Below are 10,525 nucleotides of genomic sequence, written 5' to 3'. Positions count from 1 at the left end.
AACTAGTAAACGAAATGATTAATAACATGAAAATGTTTAAAGGCAATAATAAACACAAAAGAGAATGGGCAGTTGGGTCAATGGGACCGTTACACGAATACAAGAATATGGAAAGTATCGTTCAAATACGAAGCACAAGATACGTATACAATATGGTACTAATTAAGTACAAAGAGGTCAGGAACATATGTATCAAAATAAGTAATAAATACAAATACAAGTATGATGCAATGCGAACGTATATAAAACAAGTAATGGAGACAAAAAGGGGTGATCACTTCACACTAATCGTCTCATGAGTCCAACCTGAGAGAGAGTCTTATCAAGAGAGCAAATTGCGAGAAATGACAAGGTGTGAGTGATTTCCACAGCTTATATACCATTGGACCGGAAGCGGAATACTTCCGGTGAAGGGTGCGGGCGAGCGCAAAGGAGGGGGGGAGGATAAGTTATCACACGTCAACATGGGGTAGTTTTAAGACCCTTGACTCGCTTGAACAATCTACCTATTTAGTAACTGTCAAATCTGTGCGCTCAAAACTATTTAGGATTACTTCGCTTGTCTGTTTGTTCTACAAGAGTGCGCACATTTTTCCGCACGTAGGCAAGATTACATATAGTGGACGGGCGTTACTAATTACCTTGTTACAATACATACATAGACAAGAAATGTGAACATAGTTATATAATACAAAGGAACACAATTCTATAACATAATTACATACATGACGTAATATCTAGTATTACGTTACAATATATATATATATATATATATTTATATATATATATATATATATATATATATATATATATATATATATACCTTGGCTTCATCCCCCATCCATGGGAGGTAGCTAAAACAGAGACACTTGCCATCCATCCTCCCTCCCCCCTACACACACATCCACATCCGGACCTCTCCTCCTCTCATCTGAGCTCGTTGCTGTGGACAAAGGGCCACACCCGTATCCCGCCCACCACACGGGTCCGATGCAGCGTGACGAGACACGGCACATGCACAGCAGGGCCGCTTCACAATATACATAATTATATATCCAAAATAACAAATCAAATTAATTTTAGGTTGGTGCTGGTGCTGGTGTTGCGGTTGCTGTTGCTCTGCTGATGGCTTTCATCGCAGAGCATAATCTCCCCTTCTCTCTCGTGGATCAACTAGTGGACTTAATGAAAATAATGTTTCCGGATTCTGCAATAGCCCAGGGAATCAACCTGCACAAGATCAAATGTACCGAGACCGACCATGAAAGCGATGGCAAATGTGATGAATGAAGATCTACTAAAGAAGCCTCGCATGTAGTACAAGTTCTCGGTCATAATTATAGACGAAACAACGGACCTCAGTTGTACTAAAACATGTGCTGTTCTTGTTAGATTGTTTGACTTGACCAACCGCAAAATAAACACAACCTTTTATACATTATTTAACCTATATAGTAGCAGTTCCGTCGGATCAACTGGACAAAACTTGTATGACATGTTAATGGAATCTCTCGACAATTGCAATATCCCAAGGACCAATTTTATAGGGTTTGCAGCAGACGGGGCATCAAACATCATGGGAGAAAATAATTCCTTAACAAGCCGCCTCAAGGAAAATTTGAAAGGGATCACGATCGGTGCATCTGCCACTCCATTCACCTTGCAGCATCAGAAGCTGCAAAAGTTCTGCCCCGTGAATGTGATCTCGTCAGAAATATATATTCCTTCTTCTCCCATAGTGCAAAAAGAAGGTATGAACAAAAAGAGTTTCAAGAATTTTGAAATGTGAAGCCACATAAAATCCTACATCCATGCCAAACACGATGGTTGTCTCTATATCAAGCTGTGGCTAGAATCTTAGAGCAGTGGCAAGCCTTAAAACTATATTTCATAGAAAAAGAAAGTGAACTAAGATTACATTCAGTACAAAGTATCTTAGAGCACATGAGAGATCAATCGGTAAAGTGCTATTTTACTTTTCTAAATTATATTCTGCCTAAATTTTAAAAAGTAAATTTGTTGTTCCAAAGTGCTGAACCTACTATTCACTTACTGCAAGAATCTATAACAGAACTGCTCGGTACAATTTTAAGATCTTACTGCAAAGCAGAATTTTTCCATAACATCAACTTAATTGACATTGATCCAACAGATAATATTTCTACCAGTAAATCAAATTTACTCGGGCCCAAAAATGCACCAAATATTTCAAGATCCGTGTATAACCAAGCATCCATCATTAACAACAGACGTAAAATTAAGGTGTCGCGACTTCCTCATCACAATGGCAGTCAAAAAAAAAATCCAATTGACAATGAATAGTGGAGAAAGGCTTCTTATCTATCACCAAAGAAAGTCATGGAAAAAAACACAAGAGACTAAATGAATACCTTGTAGACTTCACAATAGCTATCCCTAGACTTTTTACAGGAAATGTAAATAATTTAGATGAAGAATGGCATATACTGGATTTTCCAAATCTTCCAGAAGAATGCAAGCACCTTAATGCGGAAGAATTTTATTTAAGACTTCTAGATTATGAAGATCATACAGGCCAGAAGAAATTTTATAATTTGGCACTGTTTGCTTTACAGGTCCTAGCACTACCCACGTCGAATGCTGACGCCGAAAGGTTATTTTCGGTTGTAGGAAACACTAAAACAAAAATCCGAAATTCCCTTCAGATACCTTCTCTCACTGCCCTTATTAGGATGTCTGAAGCAGTGAAGGCAGGGGGTGTATAAAATTCAAACCCAAAGAAGCTCATTTGGCAGTTTGCAGATAGTCCAATAAATAAATTGTCAATTTTATTTTGTATTATCATTACCCCTTTAAAAATTAATTAACCAAGTGTTATTTTCTATTTGAAAAGGAAATTGAATATAGATATATTTTTTTTACCAAAGTTACCCGTTAAAGTCTCGTTGTCTCTAATTATTGTTAAATAGAAAACGTGTAGAATTGCTCAGTGTAAAATAGTGACATCACTAATTTGAAGAGCTTGTTTTCGTGGCTGTGCTTTGTACAAGATAAACAAGTGTGCCTTTGTTGAATTCGTAAGTGAAATCATATAGTGGTAAAGTAGCTTAGTGATTGTGTGTTTACTTTTGGCATTCACTTACCGTATGGTAGTGTAATTGGCATTCTGAACAAGGGGTAAATGTGCAGGTATTTATCAAGATGTTTGCCGGTCTGGCACCTGCAATTACCTATATAGTCGGTTAGCTCATATCATTCTGAGTGTTTTTAACCCCAGATATAAGTACTGCAAACTAAAAGTGGTGTCAATAGCTGTTTAAGAAAATTGAGATGAGTGGATACCTAGTTCATATTTAACAAGGCCAAGGGGATAGGTTAGGTCAGGGCGACTCAGGCCAGGTCAGGTCTGGTCTCACTGCTGCAGTTCGTAACTCTTTCTCTTATCATTAAGTATTCTAAAACCCATATATAAGTATTACAAAGTAATACTAATATTTGTAGCAATCTTTAGAAAATTGAGACTGGCAAATATTTTGGTATATCTAAAAGATATTCGCTAGTCTCAAAGCTGCAAACTTTATCACTGGCTAGCTCTTATCATTGTGAGTATTGTGAGCTGAAGTTAATATTAACATTGGTAGTGATTATAAAAAAGTTAGGACTGGTAAGCATCCTTATGCTTATCAACATGTGTATCTTATTTGCTTATGTTGTTCTTATATTCTTATTAGGGGATGGGCCTCCATTCAGTCTTCCTTGGTAGGAAAATGAAAAATTCATAAAGTTCATTCAGACTTCAGTGTGCACTAATGATATTCTTGTGAGTAAATTTATTTTTTCTTGATATTCATTTCCCACATCCACGCGATATCAATCAGAAGTTATTGCATTATAATAGGAGCAATTATACCTCCCCTTATGCAGTCTTACATATATAATGGATGTAGGTCATGTGACCTATATGTCCAGATCACTTTCAGCTTGAGCAGGTCAGGCCTCTGATTTGTGTCCTCCGTGTCCTCCTCCAATTGATTTTGACCAGGTGTGTTCACCAGTATAAGACCCAAAATTGATCAAGTCTCCTTTTGCATTGTATGACAGTAGAAGCCCAATCTAAGGTCTTCTCTTTTTCCACTTTAAGGGGATGGAGAGGGGGTGTCACCAAGTGAAGCAGCTTTGCCATGGATGTACTGTGTCTTGCTGCATTGCTTTTGACCCACAGCAGTGGGAGGGATACAAGGATGACCTATCATCCATAATGAGCTAAGAAGAGAGGGAGGAAAGAGTGGTAGATTAGAGTGAAATGGCTGGGAGTGGGTGTGAACCTTTTGACATAGCTACTTCCTTTATAAGGGAGGAAAAAGCCCTTGGTGTGTGTATATATATATATATATGTATATATATATATATATATATATTTATATATATATAATTATATATATATATATATATATATATATATATAAGTATTTACCTAGTTTACCTAGTTGTATTTTACGGGAAGGGGAGCTATGCTTGTGGTGTTCCGTCTTCATATCTCATTTTATCTAAACTATTTTTAAATTCATGTATTGTTTTTGCACACACCACTTTCTCATTTAACTTGTTCCAACTGTCTATTACTCTGTGAGGAAAGCTGTTCTTTTTCAGATCTCTTCTATAGCTGTCTTTCTTGATTTTCTTTCCGTGTCCTCTTGTATTTCTATCATCCCATTTTATCAGATTCTCTCTATCAATAAATTCTATGCCTTTCATGATTCTGTAAATAGCTATCAAATCTCCTCTCTTCTTTGCTTTAGTGTCTGTAGTTCAAGTTTTGCTAGTCTCTCTTCATATGATAGTTTTGAGAGTGTTGGTGCCAATTTTGTAATTGCTCTTTGTATTCTTTCAAGTTTTTTTTTTATACATTTTTTTGTACTTGGTGACCATATCGTTGCTGCATATTCCAATCTTGGTCTTATCAGAGTGATTAGAATTTTCTTCATCCAGGTATGTAAATGCCACTTTGATTGTTCTTATTAAATTATAAGTTTCTCCAAAAATCTTATTTATATGTTTCTCAGGTGACATATTATTCATAACAATGACTCCCAGGTCCTTCTCATTTTCTACTTTTTTTATTCCTTCTTCTCCCAATTTATATGATCCTGTTATTCTGTTTTTGCTTTTTCCATGTATTTACCTAGTTGTATTTTACGGGAAGGGGAGCTATGCTCGTGGTGTCCCGTCTTCATATCTCATTTTATCTAAACTATTTTTAAATTCATGTATTGTTTTTGCACACACCACTTTCTCATCTAATTTGTTCCAACTGTTTATTACTCTGTGAGGAAAGCTGTTCTTTTTCAAGTCTCTTCTATAGCTATCTTTTTTTATTTTCTTTCCATGTCCTCTTGTATTTCTGTTATCCCATTTTATCAGATTCTCTCTATCAGTAATTTCTATGCCTTTCATGATTCTGTAAATAGCTATCAAATCTCCTCTCTTCTTTGCTCTAGTGTCTGTAGTTCAAGTTTTTCTAGTCTCTCTTCATATGATAGTTTTGAGAGCGTTGGTGCCAGTTTTGTAATTGCTCTTTGTATTCTTTCAAGTTTTTTTATACATTTGTTTTGCACTTGGTGACCATATCGTTGCTGCATATTCCAATCTTGGTCTTATCAGGGTGATTAGGATTTTCTTCACCATTTCTTCATCCAGGTATGTAAATGCAATTTTGATTGTTATTATTAAATTATAAGTTTCTCCAAAAATCTTATTTATATGTTTCTCAGGTGACATATTATTCATAACAATGACTCCCAGGTCCTTCTCATTTTCTACTTTTTTTATTCCTTCTTCTCCCAATTTATATGATCCTGTTATTCTGTTTTTGCTTTTTCCAAATTCCATTATACTACATTTTTTTGTATTGAACTCCATCTCCCACTTCCTACTCCATTCCTGTACTATATTTAGATCTCTCTGTAGTGATTCACAATCTTCTTCAGTTTCCACTCTTTTCAGTAGTTTTGCATCATCTGCAAAGAAGCTCATATAGCTTTCTATTCCTTCATCCATATAATTAATATATATAGCAAACATTATTGGGGCCAGAACTGTTCCCTGCGGAACACCGCTTATTACTTCATCCCATTTTGAGTGCTGGTTTCTTATCACTACTCTCATTTTTCTTTCTTGCAAAAAGTCTTCCATCCAATTTAGTAGTTTTCCCTGTATTCCTCCTTGAGTTTCTAATTTCTTAAGCAACTTCTTATGTGGTACTTTGTCAAAAGCTTTCTTTAGGTCTAGAAATGCACAGTCCGCCCATCCATCTCTTTCTTGTATTATATCTATTAGCCTTGAATAGAAACATATTAAATTGGTGACGCATGATCGTCCTTGTCTGAATCCAAATTGCCTTGGATTTAACACTTTGTTTTTTTTTCTAAATATTTTACCCATCTACTTTTGATAATTCTTTCACAAATTTTTGCTATTGTACTTGTTAGAGAGACTGGTCTATAGTTGGTAGGGTCTTCTTTATTTCCTCCTTTATATAAAGGATTACAAAGGCGGAGCATACCGACAGGAGACCTTTTGATCCACATCTAGGTCGGATGCGAAAAAAAAAAAAAAAAAAATCATATTAATAATAAATTAAAACTATAACAATGAAAATAACAATTACAATACATAAATAAATGCATTGGTATAGTTGAATAACAAACAAACAGGTAAATAGTAAATGATAATAAATTGACATATAACTAATAATAAATGAAAATCAGACAGACAAATTATAACAAAACAAAAACAAATAATATAACATAAATTATAATAATTACAGCATCTTACTTAGGTATTTATCTAAATGATTCTTAAAGCTTCGAACTGAACTACATTGCACTACCTGTGCAGGAAGTTTATTCCATTCATTAACTACACGGTTGGCAAAGTTGTTTCTACCTACTTCCAAATTGAATCTATTTCCGGACAGTTTGAGACCATTGTTTCTTGTCTGATTCTCATTCAATGTGAAAATTTGGTCACTTTTGATGTTGTCAATTCCCTTTAAAATCTTAAAGACCTGTATCAAGTCACCTCTGAGTCTACGCTTTTTTAGGGAAAACAGATTCATGTGCTTAAGTCGATTTTCGTATGATTTATTTTTGATATTTGGAATCAGTTTTGTGGCTCGCCGTTGTACTTTTTCCAGTCTGTCAATGTCTTTAATGAGATTCGGTGACCATACGGAAACAGCATATTCCAAATGTGGACGAACTAACGATTTATATAGCTTGTTAATGAGTGATGGACTTTTGAAATCAAAAGATCGCGCAATCAATCCCAGAATCTTATTTGCTTTCTCAGAGGCTGAAATACACTGCTTGGATGATTTGAGGTCGTTACTGATAATTACGCCGAGATCTTTTTCACTATCCACTTTTGTTAACGAATTTCCAAATAACTTGTAATCGTACTTACTGTTATTTTTACCTATGTGCATTACCTTGCATTTACTTGTGTTAAATTTCATTAGCCACTTTTCAGACCATTGCTGTAATTTATCTAAATCTTCTTGAATATCTAATTGGTTTGAGTGATCATTTGCCACTCCGCACAGTTTTGTATCATCAGCAAATTTGGAAACAGTAGATTTTAGTCCATGGTCTATATCATTTATATATACTATGAATAGAAGTGGCCCAAGAACGGAACCCTGAGGAACTCCACTTGCAACACTTTTCCATCCAGAAGTTTTTCCATTTAAAACAACTCTCTGTTTTCGACCTTTCAACCAATTACTAGTCCAACCTAATAGGCTACCACTTATTCCATGCAAAGCTAATTTAGTAAGTAGTCTTTCGTGTGGGACGGTATCAAAAGCTTTTGCAAAGTCTAGATATATTAAATCTATATTGTTTCTTTTGTCATAATTCGAGACAACTGTGTTGTAGAATTCGAGTAAGTTAGTCACGCAAGAACGTTTCCGTCTGAAACCATGTTGGCTATCATTTATCAAACGGTTACTTTCTAAATGATATTCGATAGCATCTCTGATGATAGTTTCCATTATTTTTCCTACGATCGAAGTCAAACTAATAGGCCTATAGTTATTTGGTTTCTTTTTGTCACCTTTTTTGAATATGGGAGTAACGTTAGCTAGCTTCCATTCTCTTGGGACATCTCCGGATATGATGGATTTCTTGAAAATAATTTCTAATGGAACAACAATCTCATTTTTCATTTCCTTTAAGATTCTTGGATGCCAACCATCAGGCCCTGGTGTTTTATTAACTTTGAGTTTGTCTATACACCTTTTAATTGTTTCTTTTGTTATATTTACCGTAGTGAGTAAGTTTACCCCAGACTTTTCACAGGTTTCAGTTTGGAATTCACTTTGAGGTGTTTCGTTTACGAATACCGAGCTAAAATAATTGTTTAAGAGATTACACATTCCTTCATTTGAATATTCAAGTTGACCGTCAGCAGATAATAGTGGACCAATGTGATTCCTAACAACCTTTTTATCTCTAATGTAACTATAGAATTCTTTGGGATTCTCTTTGGATTTCTCAGCGATGTTCATTTCGTATTGTCGTTTTCTTTTTCTTATTGTCTTTTTTAAATCTCTCTGTATTGATACATAACTTTCATAGTCATTAGATGCACCCGAGTACTTATATTTCTTATAAGCCTGTCTCTTTTTAGCAATACTTTTTTCAGTTTCCTTGTCGAGCCACTTTGGGCGAGCCTGATTTGGGGGACGTCTGTCCTTAAAAGGAATGTAAGTATGAATAATCTTAGTGAGCGTATTTTGAAATATTTCCCACATCTGATCTACAGGTCTTTCGCTTAATTTTGCCTCCCAATCTGTAGGTACTATATTTGCTTTTTTCCAATCTTCTGGAACTTTTCCTTCTTTCAAGGAACTGTTTATTATGCTATGCATTTTGTCTGCCAGTTCATTCCTGCATTCTTTCAGAATCCAGTTTGCTATATCATCTGGTCCATGCGATTTTCTGACATCAAGATTACTCAAGTGTGTCAATATTTCATTCTTTGTTACTTCTATTTCTTCCATAGGGGGGACTTTCTCTTTCCATTCAATCTCTTCAGGTTGTATGTTCTCCCTTGTAAACACTGATTTAAAATGTTTGTTCATAATTTCCGCCATTTCCATTTCCTCAGTGTATTCAACTCCCTCTTGTCTTAATTTCTCCAAGTCTTGTTTGTTTTTCAGTTATTGTTTTGTAGTCTCTCTTCATATGATAGTTTTGAGAGTGTTGGTGCCAGTTTTGTAATTGCTCTTTGTATTCTTTCAAGTTTTTTTTATACATTTTTTTGTACTTGGTGACCATATCGTTGCTGCATATTCCAATCTTGGTCTTATCAGGGTGATTAGGATTTTCCTCACCATTTCTTCATCCAGGTATGTAAATGCCACTTTGATTGTTCTTATTAAATTATAAGTTTCTCCAAAAATCTTATTTATATGTTTCTCAGGTGACATATTATTCATAACAATGACTCCCAGGTCCTTCTCATTTTCTACTTTTTTTATTCCTTCTTTTCCCAAATTATATGATCCTGTTATTCTGTTTTTGCTTTTTCCAAATTCCATTATACTACACTTTTTTGTATTGAACTCCATCTCCCACTTCCTACTCCATTCTTGTACTTTATTTAGATCTCTCTGTAGTGATTCACAATCTTCTTCAGTTTTCACTCTTTTCAGTAATTTTGCATCATCTGCAAAGAAGCTCATATAGCTTTCAATTCCTTCATCCATATCATTAATATATATAGCAAACATTATTGGGGCCAGAACTGTTCCCTGCGGGACACCGCTTATTACTTCATTCCATTTTGAGTGCTGATCTCTTATCACTACTCTCATTTTTCTTTCTTGCAAAAAGTCTTCCATCCAATTTAGCAATTTACCTTGTATTCCTCCTTCATATTCTAATTTCTTAAGCAACTTCTTATGTGGTACTTTGTCAAAAGCTTTTTTTAGGTCTAGAAATGCACAATCAGCCCATCCATCTCTTTCTTGTATTATATCTATTAGCCTTGAATAGAAACATATTAAATTGGTGACGCATGATCGTCCTTGTCTGAATCCAAATTGCCTTGGATTTAGTACGTTGTTTTTTTCCAAGTATTTTACCCATCTACTTTTGATAATTCTTTCACATATTTTTGCTATTGTACTTGTTAGAGAGACTGGTCTATAGTTGGTAGGTTCTTCTTTATTTCCTCCTTTATATATAGGTACTATATTTGCTTTTTTCCAATCTTCTGGAACTTTTCCTTCTTTTAAGGAACTGCTTATTATGCTATGTATTTTGTCTGCCAGTTCATTCCTGCATTCTTTCAGAATCCAGTTTGCTATTTCATCTGGCCCATGCGATTTTCTGACATCAAAATTACCCAAGTGTGTCAATATTTCATTCTTTGTTACTTCTATTTCTTCCATAGGGGGGACTTTTTCCTTCCACTCAATCTCTTCAGGTTGTATATTTTCCCTTGTAAACACTGATTTAAAATGTTTGTTCATAATTTC

The 10,525-nt window shown here is 34.9% G+C and overlaps 1 protein-coding gene across 1 annotated transcript in view; it reads left to right on the top strand.

The window, feature by feature from the left end:
• The first annotated feature begins 2,990 nt into the window (after nt 1-2,990).
• LOC143034213 (uncharacterized) overlaps nt 2,991-10,525 on the top strand; it is a 32,683-nt gene continuing 25,148 nt past the window's right edge. The window contains exon 1 of the mRNA XM_076200154.1: nt 2,991-3,056. The gene's annotated coding sequence lies outside the window, so the exon portion shown is untranslated. The remainder of the gene's footprint in view (nt 3,057-10,525) is intronic.

Source organism: Oratosquilla oratoria, chromosome 17 (genome assembly GCF_046742065.1).
Source record: "Oratosquilla oratoria isolate Oo_2021 chromosome 17, ASM4674206v1, whole genome shotgun sequence".
NCBI classification, from domain to species: Eukaryota; Metazoa; Arthropoda; class Malacostraca; order Stomatopoda; family Squillidae; genus Oratosquilla; species Oratosquilla oratoria.
Note: the sequence above shows the minus strand (reverse complement) of the source record. Positions and strands in the feature narration are given on the sequence as shown.